At 38.5% G+C, this 14496-nt stretch overlaps 1 non-coding gene across 1 annotated transcript; it reads right to left on the bottom strand.

Moving 5' to 3' along the window:
* On the bottom strand, positions 235–305 carry TRNAG-CCC. Its single transcript has one exon. It is a non-coding gene; the product is annotated as a tRNA-Gly (tRNA).

Genomic DNA, 14496 nt, shown 5'->3' on the forward strand with positions numbered 1-14496 from the left:
TTAAAGGCTTAAGTGAAGTCACTCAGTCTTATCCTACTCTTTGCGACCCCATGGACTGTAGCCTATCAGGCTCCTCTGTCCATGGGATTTTCCAGGCAAGAGTGCTGGAGTGGATTGCAGTTTCCTTCTCCAGGGGATCTTCCCAACCCAGAAATCGAACCCAGGTCTCCCACATTGCGGGCAAACGCTTTACCATCTGAGCCACCAGGGAAGTCCAAAAGTACTTGGACACTATGCAGTGGCCGGGAATTGAACTTGGGTCTCCCGCATGGGAGGCGAGAATTCTACCACTAAACCACCAATGCGCTGAAGGATTAGATTGAACATAAAATCCCTGGATCAGTTCAGTTCAGTTCAGTTCAGTTCAGTTCAGTCGCTCAGTCGTGTCCGACTCTTTGCAACCCCATGAATCGCAGCACGCCAGGCCTCCCTGTCTATCACCAACTCCTGGAGTTCACTCAGACTCACGTCCATCGAGTCAGTGATGCCATCCAGCCAATCCCTGCATACCATTTATTTTTTTCCCTTTTCCCTGGCAAAATTAAAATAAATGGCATTTTGCCCCAGATAGGATGTAGAAAGTTGTGACAAAAATCACTTTCATCTTTAAAGAGAAAAAAATTAGATAAACTAAGAAAATCATTTTAAAAAGATAAATGGTTGTTGAGTGCAAAGAAGTTTAAACAAACTAAATTCCATAGAGGGGACAGATCCTAAATATGTATACATACATGTGTGTGTCTGTGTGTACATGTATGTGTATATATGTGTGTGTACATGTGTGTGTGTGTACATGTGCATGCTCAGTGGCTCACTTGTGTCTGACTCTTTGTAACCCCATGGGCTGTAGCCTGCTAGGCTCCTCCATCCCTGGGATTCTCCAGGCCAGAATACTGGAGCGGATAGTCATTCCCTTCTCCAGGGGATCTTCTCAACCCAGGGGCTGAACCCACATCTCCTGCGTCTCCTGCATTGGCAAGTAAATTTTTCACCACTGTGCCACCCAGGAAGCCCATACATATGTGTGTGTGTGTGTGTATATATATATATGTAATAATATATATTATATGTACATAATGATAATAGCAATGTAACTGAATATTTTTAAATCACTCAAAAGTGTTATTTTTCTAGCAAAAAAAAGCTATTGAAAAATTGTTTCTTAATTATTTAGTAAGCTCTTTTTTTAACTTTTTATTTTGTATTGGGGTATAGCTGATTAACAGACAATGTTGTGACGACTTCAGGTGAACAGTGAAGGGACTCATCCATATACATGTATATGTATCTATTCTCTCCCAGACTCCCCTCGCATCCAGGCTGCCACCTAGCATTGAGCAGAATTTCATGTGCTATATATATTAGGTCCTTATTGGTTATTCATTTTCAATATAGCAGTTTGTACATGTTCATCCCAAACTCCCTAACTATCCCTTCCCCACATTAACTAAATGTTTTCTAATATTTAAGTTTCTTATTGAAATATAGTTGATTTGTAATATTATATTAGTTTCAGGTATAGAGTGTAGTGATTCACTACTTTTATAGATAATGCTCCATTTAATGTTATTATAAAATAATGTGGAGAAGGAAATGGCAACCCACTGAAGTATTCTTGCTTGGACTGTATTTTCCTGTGCTGTTTAAAATTAAGCTTAGACTTTTGCTTGATATGAAAATATAACTTTTAATTTAGTTGCTGGATATTCATGCCAAGATTGTTGACATTTTTCTTTTCAGCACTTGACATCATTAAAATTGTATCACACAATTTTTGTCAAGTTAAATAATGAAAGAGAAAGTATTCTTACTTAGTTCTGAAAGTCCAACTCACATACAAGAGCATGGGGAACAAACAGAAACAACTATGCCACTTGAGAAGCCCTTACACCACTCATAGAAAATATTTACAAAGTGAATATTTGCAAGAAAGACATATTTCCCCTTGAATTGTATAATTTAAAATATTTTGACGTCTTATATGTAGTTTTATATGCACAAGGGATAAATTGCCCACCTCTAAAAAAGTTTTCCCTAAGTTGATTACAAAAGTCAGTGATCCAAAAACTCATTTAACAAAATTTCATTTTGGAGCACGCTTTTCCTGGGGGATCACCTTGTGCAGTGAGGTCTATCTAGCCTTTGATCTTTAAATAATTACAAAAGTAGTTAATGGATGTCATGAGCTATTTTCGATATTGCAAAATGCAATCATACTATTGCTGGGCTTTCCCTCCCCACAATGTGCACAGTTTTATAGGTCTTTCTTCCATAAAAACAGGGCATCAAATTGTTGCTTAATTACCTGGTGAAACTGACATGTCCTTCTGGCCCAATTACCTGCCTTACCCTGTGCCTTTTACTGTTTCACCAGTTTTTGCGTCACCACCATTTCTAATTCCCCTTAGAGGTTTGTCACAATTAAAACAAACAAACAGAAAATGAAACATTTAATTATTGTTCACTAAGTGATTTTTCTAGACACAATATTTTGGAACACAAAGTTCATGGTTAAAAATTATGAGCAGAAGAGCTCGGTAGTGAAAATGTTTCAACTGCTTATCTGGTTTAACATTCTACAGAGGTCTAAAGAGGTCAAATGCATTTTCCAAGGTCATGCAACTGGTTAATGACAGAGGCAGGACTCTTCCCAATTTCTAACTAAAACCTGTCATGCTTTTCATTAGTGCTGTCCTCAGAGTAGACAGCATTAAATGCTGTGCCGTAAATGGCACGAAGGTCATTTTCTGTGGGTGGAGGTCAGTGGCTGTCTTCACCGCCTAAGGCATGTGAGAGCTACATCTGCTTGAGCTTGTACTCCAGGGCACAGTCGTCAGCCCAGACACAGCAGAAGACTGTGAAGCAAAATACTGCTGCAGCATTCTTCACAGATCCCTGGAAAAAAGCTGGCGTTGTCCGTGACTGCTGAGTCGTGCTGTGATGATAGTGGTTCGCAAATGATGTCCCCAAGGCACTGCAGGTCTCCAGGATACAATATGCAGGATCAAGGAGTTATTATATTTGGAACTCTTGCAGCATTTACTGCACATGATAGCATTCTAAGGTGACAATATGGCAACTCAACAACCAAACACAGTTGTTTAATTGGACTTGAAGACTTCTGGAATACAATTTAAATGAAGACTAAAGGCCTAGAGTCATAATGCTTGTTTTTATAGTTTATACTTGTTATAATAGTTTCACTTTTGCCTCATCAAGCCTTTGTTGACTATTATGGTATGGCTTTCCTTGATTTTTTTTTTTACTTCTTTGAATTACTGAGTTCATGAAAATAATCAATTCATCATTTATGCATTCATTTAATATGTTCATGGAGCATTTACTATGGGCCAGATTTATGCTAAATACTGGCAAAAAACCAGACATAAATTGTAGAGACTATAGAACTTATATTACAAGTAAGTATAAAATTACCCATTGATGAGCGCTCTTAAGGGAGGGTATGGTGATATCACAGTTTATTAAAGGCAGATTTGATGAAATTGGAGATAACAGAAAAGGGTGTCTTGAGGAAGGGATGATTAAACAAAAGTCTGAAAAAATAGCCTTTAAATAAGTGAAAAAAGCAGAGAAGGGGCTTTCAGGCAGCACAGCATGTGCAAAGGCCCTGTGGCTAGAGGGTGGTTCACTGAAATGAAGATCAGTGCGGCTGAACTGCAGACAAGTTTGGAAGCTGTTAGATGAGATTGATGTGAATTAAGACCAGGTCATGAATGATTTATAGGCAGTGTTAGGCATCTTGGCTTTATTCTGAGGGCTGTTGAAGGCACTGAAGGAGGTGGGGTGATCAAGGTTTATGTTTTGGAAAATCTTTCTATACTGTGAGGAGAGAACAGATCGGAGAGGCAAGAAGGAGGTAAGGTAGACCACCCACTCCCCTTATTGATGGGGACTACATTCCAAGACCCCCAGTGGATACCTGAAATCTAAGATTGTACTGAGCCCTATATATGCTAAGGTTTTTCCTATACATACATACCTACGATAAAGATTAATTTATAAATTAGGCACAATAAGAGATTATCCATAAGTTCATTTTCTATGTTTGTGAGTCTATTTCTGTTTTGTAAATAAGCTCATTTGTCTCATTTTTCTAGATTCCAAATGTAAGTGATATCATAGGATATTTGTCTGACTGACTTTACTTAGTATGATAATCTCTAGGTCCATTCATGTTGCTTCAAATGACATTATTTCATTCCTTTTTATGACTGAGTAATATTCCCCTATATATGTGTGTGTGTGTGTGTGTGTGTGTGTGTGTATGTGTAATCTCACATCCTTTTTATACATTCATCTGTTGATGGACACTTACACTGCTTTCATGTCCTAACTATTGAAAATAACGCTGCTATGAACATTGGGATACATGTGTCTCTTTGAATTATGGTTTTCTGTGGGTATATGTCCATGAGTGGGATTGGCGGGTCACTTGGTAGTTCTATTTTTAGTTTTTTAAGGAACCTCCATACTGTTCTCCATTGTGGCTTCACCAGTTTACATTCCCATCAACTATGTAGGAGAATTCCCTTTTCTCCACACTCTCTACAGCATTTATTATTTGCAAACTTTTGGGTTTGTTGATTTTTGGATGATAGCCCTTCTGACCTTTTAACTTGGGCATTTTTCTTAGCCATTCTTAATCCTCTACTGAATATAAAGAGTAAGTTTTATAATTACTCTTTTTATATATAAATTACAGCTGTCCAGTATATTTGTGGTATTTACACTTCATGGGTGGAATAATAGGAAAAAATTAGAAAAAGTGTCTAAAAGGTCTTCTTGAAACATAATAATAAAATAAAGTTTAATAAAAGTGGTTTAGATTATGGTGATGAAAGTAGAAATGCAGAAATACAGAAAATTGGGGGATGGGGAATCTCTAGGATCCAGTGATAAATGGGATTTGAAGAGGGAGCGAGGGGAAGGTCTAGTTTACACAACAACGTAGGTGATTCAGCTAGCCACTTGATTGGGAAGCACTGGAGGAACCCCAGGAATTTGTCATATAGTTTATTTTGTGGAGTCTATTAGTGTATATGTTTGTGGGCATACATTTAATGAAAAGGTCTGGATATTTTGACTTTCAATGGTAGATAGACTAATGGTCTTCTCAAAATTTCCACATTCAAACCTCTGGAACCTGTGAATAAATGATGTTACATGGCAAAGAGGAATTAAAGTTACAGGTGGAATTAAGGTTGTTAATTAGCTGACCTTAAGATATTAATGGTAGGGACTTCCCTAGTGGTCCAGTGGTTACACCTCTGTGCTTCCTCTTCAGGGGGCATGGGTTCAATTCCTGGCCAGGGATCTAAGATCTCACGTGCCGTGCAGCATAGCATAGGCAGATAACAAAAAGAAAACAAACAAAACCAAAAAGATATCAGTGATAATCCCCAGAAAAACCACTAAGAAAACTCAGAAATATATACTAAGAGATAAATACCACAAGGACATTTTAATACTACACTGCTGCTAAGTCACTTTAGTCATGTCCAACTCTGTGTGACCCCATAGACGGCAGCCCACCAGGCTCCGCCGTCCCTGGGATTCTCCAGGCAAGAACACTGGAGTGGGTTGCCATTTTCTTCTCCAATGCATGAAAGTGAAAAGTGAAAGGGAAGTCGTTCAGTGGTGTCCGACTCTTCGAGACCCCATGGACTGCAGCCCACCAGCCTCCTCCATCCATGGGATTTTCCAAGCAAGAGTACTGGAGTGGGGTGCCATTGCCTTCTCCTACACTAGCAAATATCTATTTGGCACAAAAGAAGGCAGTAATGGAGGAATTGAGAAATGCCAAAGACATAAAACATATAGAAAACAAATAGCGAAACAGAAAGATTTTATTATGCATAGAGTATTAGACACCTATAGATAATAAATTCTATATTAGCAATAATTGCATTATGTAAATTAATTAAAAACTTCCATTTAATTTAAAGGCAGAGATTGGCAGATAAATTTTTAAAATACATAAACCAACAATATGCTGCCTAGAGAGACTCCCTTTAGATCCAGATATTAAATAGGTTGAAAATAAAAGGGTGGACAAGAGAGAACTGCAACTCAGTAATCAACTGAGACTAAAACTAGACAAAACAGACTCAAAGACAAAAAGTAATACTAGAGACAAAGATGGATATCTTATAGTGATAAGAGGTCAATCTACCAGGAAGATATCATAAATGCAAACATACATGTACCTCACAGAGACTCAATATATATGAAGCAAAAGCTGACAAAGTTAAACAGGGAAATAGTCAACACAGTAATATTTTAATTTAATACTTTAATAACACTTTGATAATAAGACTTTAATGTCCTACTTGCCATAATGAATAGTTGAGTAGATGGAAGGTGAGCAAGGAAATAGATTTGAACAACACTATCAACCAATTAGATCTAATAGACATCTGCAGAGCACTCCACGCAAAAACAACATAATGTACATTCTTCTCAAGTACTCATGAAATGTTCACCAGGATAAACCATATGTTAAGCCATTAAGTCTCAATAAATTTAAAAGGATTGAAGTCGTATAAAATATGTCCTTTCAACCACAATAGAAGGAAATAAAAAACAAAAGGAAATTTTGAAAATTCACACATATGGGAGAATTAATCAACCCACATCTAAAGAACCAATGATACAAAGAAGAAACCACAAGGGAAATTAGAAAATGCTTTGATATGAATGAAAGTGAAAACACAGCGCGTGAAAACACAGCGCACGAAAACTATGGGATACAAAAGAAGTGAATCCTTTGTATCCCTGTTACACTAAGGAAATGTATAGCTTGAAGTATCTACATTTAGAAAAGAAGGAATATTTCAAATCAATAGCCTAAACTTCTGCTTTAGGATATAAGAGAACAAAATAAAAAGAGAAAATTAAACCCAAACCAATTAGAAGGGTGGAAGTAATAAAGATTAAAGGTGAAATCATCAAAATAGAGAGTAGAAAAATAATACAGGAAATGAAACAGACCAGAAATTGGTTCTCTGAAGAGATCAACAAAATTGACAAAATTTTAGGTGGATTAAATATGGTAAAAAGAGAGGAGATTCAGTTACTAATAGGGGGAATGAAAAAAGGGATTATTATTACCAACCTTATAGAAATAAAAAGGCTTATAATGAAATAGTGTAAATAATAATGCTATAAATTAGATCATCTAGATAAAATGGACATATTTCATTATGTGAAGTGAAGACATAAATTACCAACACTGACTCAATCAGAAATAGAAAATATGTATGATTTGTAACAAGGCGATTGAATCAGTAAACCTTTCATCAGAGAAAAAACCGGGACCAGATAGCTTCACCTGTGAATTCTACCAAGTGTTTAACAATAATTAGCACCAATCTCGGAGAAGCAATGGCACCCACTCCAGTACTCTTGCCTGGAAAATCCCATGGACGGAGGAGCCTGGTGGGCTGCAGTCCATGGGGTCTCTGAGAGTTGGACACAACTCAGTGACTTCCCTTTCACTTTTCATTTTCATGCATTGGAGAAGGAAATGGCAACCCACTCCAGTGTTCTTGCCTGGAGAATCCCAGGGACGGGGGAGCCTGGTGCGCTGCCGTCTAAGGGGTTGCACAGAGTTGGACACGACTGAAGCGACTTAGCAGCAGCAGTAGCAGCAACACCAATCCATTACAAACTCTTCCCAAAAATAGAAGAGAAAGGTCATTTATAAGGCCTCATTCTATAAGGCCAATATTGCCTTGATACCAAAGCCAAATAAGAACATTGTAAGAAAATTACAGACAATATCTCTTATGAATAAACCAAGTCAACAATGTATAAAAAGGAATATACACCATGACTAAAGAGGATTTATTTGAGGAATCCAAAGTTATTTCAGTGTATAAAAATGAATCAATGAAATATACATAGAAGGAAAAAACCTCCCACAATCATTTCAACAGAAGCAAAAAGAAAGAAAAAAAAAGAAAAACCCAAAAGCATTTAACCAAAATATTTTTCATGACAAAAAGACAAAACAAACTTGGGGCAGAAAGGAATTTCCTCCAACTAGGAAAGGGCATCTGTGAATAAGCTACAGCTAATATTATTGTTCATGGTAAAAGACTGATACACGCTACCACATGGATGAACTAAGTGAAAGAAGCCAGAATCAAAAAAGCCATATATTGTATGCTTTCATTTATATGAAATATTCATAATAGGCAAATCCATAGATTAGCTACTACTAGTCCAGAGTAAATTAGTGGTGTTCAGCGTTGCAGAAGGGAGAAATAAAGAGTCTCTGCTAAGAGCAGTTGGACATCTTTTGGGGGTGATGGAGAAATTTTGGAATTAGGGGTAACACTTATACAACTTTGTAAATATACTAACCACCACTGACTTTTCTATTTTAAAATAGTGAATTTAATGATATAGAATTACATCTCAATTTTTTTAATAAGTGAAGAAGGAGGCAGAAGAGAGTCAGAGAAAGAGCTGCAGTGTTGCTGGCTTTGCAGATGGAGAGTGGACTGTGACCCAGGGGATACAGGTGGTAGACTTTGGAAGCTGGAAAAGGCAGGGAAACAGATTTCCTTCTTGGGCTTCCATAAAGGAAATTAGCCCTACCTTCCCCTTGATTTTAGATATGTGTGTGAGCTCGGTTGCGTCTGTCTCTTTATGACCCTATGGACTGTAGCCGCCAGGCTTCTCTGTCCGTGGGATTTTCCAGGCAAGAATACTGGAGCGGGTTGTCATTTCCTCCTCCAGAGTTTAGCCTGTATCAAACTAACCTTTGTCCTCTGTCCATGGACATTTAGGTTGCTTCCATGTCCTTGTGAAATTGTGCACAGTGATATAATGAATGTTGGGCTGCGTGTATCTTTTTAAATTAGAGTGTTTTTTTTTTCACATCTATGCCCAGCAGGGGGATTTCAGGATCATATGGCAATTCTACTTTTAGTTTTTTAAGGAACCTCCATACTGTTTTCCATGGTGGCTGCACCAGGTTATATTCCACCAACACTGTAGGAGTACTTCTTTTTATCTACACCCTTTCCAGCACTTGTTATTTGTAGACTTTTTAATGATGACCATTATGACGCTGTGAGGCGATAGCTCATTGTAATTTTGATTAGCATCCAAAGAAGTCATTTTTAGATATTTAAAACTTTTTATTATTTAAAACTTTTTATTGTTTAAAATGTTTAAGAACTCTTTCTGATTTTATTCTGATGGGAAGTGCTGATGGAGGGAGTGAGGAAATGGTGAAGAAAAATGTAAGGAAGAATAGGCATCTCTAAGAATTCTGAGCAAGAAGGAAGGAGGAGAGGTTCTTCTCGCTGTGGAAGGATTGCTCTTACACCGAGAAGGGGCGGGTCTTTTACTATATCAGACTGGAGTGAAAGGGAAGGGAGTGGGTTAGCACACTTGGCTTCAGGAGAATGAGGAAGTTGCTGAGGGCTTCTGTGTTTTCTCCTCTCTTGTGAGGTAGCAGTCAAGGTCACACGGGGGGGGGGGGGAGGGGAGGTACCAGGAGCACAAGTGGGCCTAGTGACTGCGGCTGTGGCAGCACTGAGCCCGGAGCCTAAGGAGAGTGGAGGCTGGCCCGCTGCCTGGAGAGCAGGAGGCGCTGACTGGAGGGATATGGGGGGATTCTTGTCAGTTTCAAGGGCCTATTTAAGGTTTTATCTGATTTGCTACTATGGTCTTAGGTTGACTGTAAATTATTGCATGTGTCTTAAACTTCTCGTTATGCTCAGTTGTACTGTAAAATTCTTCTGACTTCTCAATGTCTAGGACAGTGTTGAGAAAGCATTTAGGAAATATTTTTGGACTGATTAACTAGAATGCTCAATTACTCAGACTATCTCAGTTCCCAACATTTCTGGACAAAGGAAGTTTATTATAACTAGGTTGTAAAAGGCAACTGTAATAATTTGTATTTCTCTCCCCAATCCTGATTTTAGTAAAAGTTTTCCATTAAAAAAAAAACAAAGCAAAAAAAAAAAAACCAAGTTATAGAGTATCTGGTTATCTTTTTTTCTAGTGTTTACAATATTTATATTGTATTTTTCACTTTTTCATTTTTATTTGGTTGTTCTACCTTTAGGCAGACACAGAAATGGAATAAAGAAAGGCCAAATTTTGACCTAATGGCATAGCATGGGAATTGTAGATACATTTTCATCCTCTTCCTGCATTTAGAGTATCTGTTTTCAAGTTTAACAGGAAAACAATAACAGAAAGACCTTCTCCTCCCACAAACGTTAAAAAAAAAAACTTCAACCCTCTCTTTTATGGTGAGGATAATAAAAACCACCTTGCCATTTAATTTTATACATCTATTACCAATGGAGTAAATATTCAAACTGGAGTGTGGAACAGTGAGAAACTGTGGTCCTTTCAGGGGAAGTAGATGGTGAAATAAAACAGGAGGGATGACTCTGCTCAGAGATAAGCAGGCTCCTGCCAAATTCCTTCCCTGCCTGCTACGGTCCACAAATATGCGTGTGGTTGCAGTTGAACTTCTCTGAGTCCTTGCTGCATTCCAGAGGCTGATAAAAAATGTGACCATTTAGCTACAAATGTAACTCTCCGAGTACTGGAAGCATAGCAAGCAGCAGAGAGTTTCAAGGAAGTCACCCAGCAACAATCAGAAAGTGGAAAACAAAGCAACCCAGTCAACAAAACATAATCTAGACAGATTAAGGAAAGAAGGAAACACCCAGGGCCCAGTGGAGATGTTCTGTGTCGGATTCAAGTCAGCAGTGTCACAAGACTGGTACTTGCCCACTCATATTTAGTGGATGCCTGCTGTGTGCTAGTGGAGAAGGCAATGGCACCCCACTCCAGTACTCTTGCCTCGAAAATCCCATGGGCAGAGGAGCCTGGTAGGCTGCAGTCCATGGGGTCACAAAGAGTGGACACGACTAAGCGACTTCACTTTCACTTTTCACTTTCATGCATTGGAGAAGGAAATGGCAACCCACTCCAGTGTTCTCGCCTGGAGGATCCCAGGGATGGGGGAGCTTGGTGGGCTGCCATCTATGGGGTCACACAGAGTCACACACGAGTGAAGCGACTTAGCAGCAGCAGCAGCAGCTGTGTGCCAGTACTTCACCCGAATTATTGCCAGTTATCCAACTCTCAGGTTGAATAAGCAACAGTCCCTGTCTTCAATAAAATAATGATAATATATATTTAATCCCCCAGCAGTATTGTGTGATAAATGCTAATATAAACCATCATCAAAGGATCATGGCGACACAGAGGGTTGAGGGGCATGGGGCTGTGTTTAATCTGAGATGTTTGGGGTCACTCCAGTGGATCTACTCATTTGGCAGTTGGATGTACAGACCAGAGGTTAGATCAGATGTATAGGTGGTGGAGAAAGTCAGGGGTTTGGAGAAAGCCTTGGAGAAACTCATGAAAGTGAGTGAAGCGCTCTGTGGAGGTTCGCACTCTATGGAGCATTGACAATTAAAAAGGGCAGAGTAGATGGAAGCGGGTAGAAGTAAACGAGGAAAGAGAAGCCATGGGCAGGGAGGGAACAGAAATCATCAAGAAGTGTCCAGTGCATCTGGGTACTCAAAGTCCATACTGAGTTGACATTCATCAAAACAGCTTAGAGCAGTGCCTGAAGGAAGCCACACTTCCAGCCTCGAGAAGTCACTGAGATTGAGGAAGGAGGGAGAGCAAACGCAAGTATTGTCCTGGTATTGTAAAGAAAAATGCAGCAACCTTTGTGATGGCGTGGTGCCCTCTGACACACACTCGCTAGCAGCTATTTGAGTAATCATTCTAGGCTCTATTGCAAGACTTTCCCCTAATTAATAAGATCTGTGATCAAACCCTGAGAAGCCAGGAAGGAGGGCAAGTGAGCTGACGCTTTCTAGCAGCTATCAGGTGCAAAGACCTTTCTATCCATGATTTCGTTTAATTCCCACAACACATCTTTTAATAGAGTTATCCTTCGTGATCTAAGAACTGAAGTAATGACAGAAGTGAGGTGTAAGTTTAGTAGGAATTTTATTAACCTCGACTGTTATTATCTTGCTTTGATTTTGTAGATTCAGGAAGACCTTTCATTGCTCTTGCTGTGGTCTTCCAGGTTTTGAAAAGCACTGGGCCACTAACTGTGATTTACCTGACCACTGCTTTTAGATCTGTCTTTCCTTCTGGGGGGCTTCCTAGGTGGCCCTAGTGGTAAAGAATCTGCTTGTCAATGCAGGAAATGTAAGAGACACAGGTTCGATCCCTGGGTTGGGAAGATCCCCTGGAGTAGGAAACGGCAACCCACTCCAGTTTCTTGCCTGGAGAATCCCATGGACAGAGGAGCCTGGTGGGCTACAGTCCATGGGGTCACAAAGAGTCAGACACAACTGAAGCAACTTAGCATGTATGCACTCCTCTGCAAGCTGTATTCTGGGATCACTGCCCATGTCAGAGTGACCAGCTGTCCTAGCTCACCTCTCATCACTTAGCTGATCACTCTTCTGCCCACCTCAGGGGACCCCCAAACCATCATTTCTTTCAACCTCTATTTCCACCCCCCCCCCCTTTTTTTGGTCATAAACTGAAAAGCTCATGTTGCATTGAGAAGCTGTGTTCAATCCTTTGTTGATTTTCTTCCAACTGGAAAAATGTACTCTGAACAGCTAGTTGAAATCATTCACCTGATCATATTTCCATGTCATTTCAGGTTGGACCAAGTGAAACTGCCACTTTGGAAGGTCAGAAAAATTAAATGCCAAAAGTTCCATGTAGATTTATGGTGATTAACTTGTGCCTCATGGAGGAGATGTTAGGGATATTGACTCTTGGTGCTTTAATTTAATATTTATACAGTTTTGTGTATTTTAGTTCTATTTTAAATTTTATGTTATTTACATAGTTGGAAGGTCAATCTACTATTTTAATGTCTAGGAGACCAGGTCCTCAAAATGGTATAGATTAACTAAGGAAGCCATTTAAAGTTTTTTTATCATTTAGCGGGGGACATATCTAAGAAGCTGAGATTTTATGACACAGTTTTAAAAACAAGAAACTATCATGTATTGTGAACAGCCCTAGGCACTTTAATCAGATCTCTGTGTTGCTGAATAATATACTTTATACAGACTCAAATCTGGGGCTAAACTTTAACTCGTTTTCAATTTCTGAAATAACATGTGAACAAAACCCGTATTTACTTTAAATATCAAGCTGTGTATTCATGTTGACAAAAAATATTACTATTAAATCACGTAGACTAAATGCCTACTTTTTATTTGGTTTGAGTTCATTTAAATATATCCTTGTTTCCTAGAGGCTTAGACTTTTAGATCAGATACCCTGTTCTATGTTACACACTCTAAAATCTAGCTATTAGATTTAAACTATTCTCCAGACACTAACAGAGTGCTACCACTATCTTCATATAGCTCTGGAACAAAAGAACCTCAAACTGAGAGGTCAAATTAAAATTCCATTTCTTTATTTTTGAAGAAACTATAAAATAGCTTCCATGCAATAGTTAATATAAATATTAGTTACACTTTAAAAAAAAATGACTTTAACATCAGTCCATTTTCCTAACTATAATCTGTGGTTTCAGTAGAAATATATCTAATTCACTTCCAACTGACAATCCTTTTGATTTTTAGGGAAAGCTACGAGATCCTTTCTAAGGTCAATTTCATTGTATCATTTTGATGTACAGTGTGATTTGGGAGGAACAAACAATATCCGTCTATTCTCAAGTTTTCAGTCATAAGGTCCACTTTGCCGTGTGATAATAATGATTGTTGTACTAAAAATAAAAAATCCTAAGTTTGGTTTGTGATGTTTGAAAATGGATGTATATCTAATATCAAACAATAATAAAATAATTTGTGTAATATTTGATTCCTGTACTCCCTAATGCCTTTATTTGGGAAAAAATGATAAGGAATCTAGAAGGAAAGAAATGAAAGGACTGGAGAAAAAAAAGCTGCCCTCAAATCTAACACAGAAGTATTTAAGAAATGTTCTTATTAAGACTTGCAGAGAATAAAACAAACTAGAAAAAGGACTAAATAATTGGCCGTGAAAGTGATAATTTGTTAAAAAAAAAAAATAGGACACATCTCCAGCAGAAGGAAATGGTTGCATATGGGCTAATGGTTTTGTAGGAAAACTTATGAGTATTTTAAGGACAGGGCTGTGAAAGTGTGTGTGTCCAGTTTTAGTCTAGAAAGACTGAGGGGTTCTAAACTGTCAGAGAATATGATCTAAATGGTCTGGAAATGGAGTTTTGTACTAGAATTTAAAATCCTTAGTAAATTGGCAGAGTAGAGGCCTTTGTGGTGAGCACTGTTAGTTAAACCATGTCATGGAGCAAACATGATGAGGTGAAAGAGAAGAGATTTCAAGGGCACAAGAGGAAAAATAGGGAGGGCTTGTCAAGGCTGTGGTTTTTCCAGTAGTCATGTATGGATGTGAGAGTTGGACTGTGAAGAAGGCTGAGTGCCGAAGAAT

Source organism: Capra hircus, chromosome 9, assembly GCF_001704415.2.
Source record: "Capra hircus breed San Clemente chromosome 9, ASM170441v1, whole genome shotgun sequence".
In the NCBI taxonomy this organism is placed as follows: Eukaryota; Metazoa; Chordata; class Mammalia; order Artiodactyla; family Bovidae; genus Capra; species Capra hircus.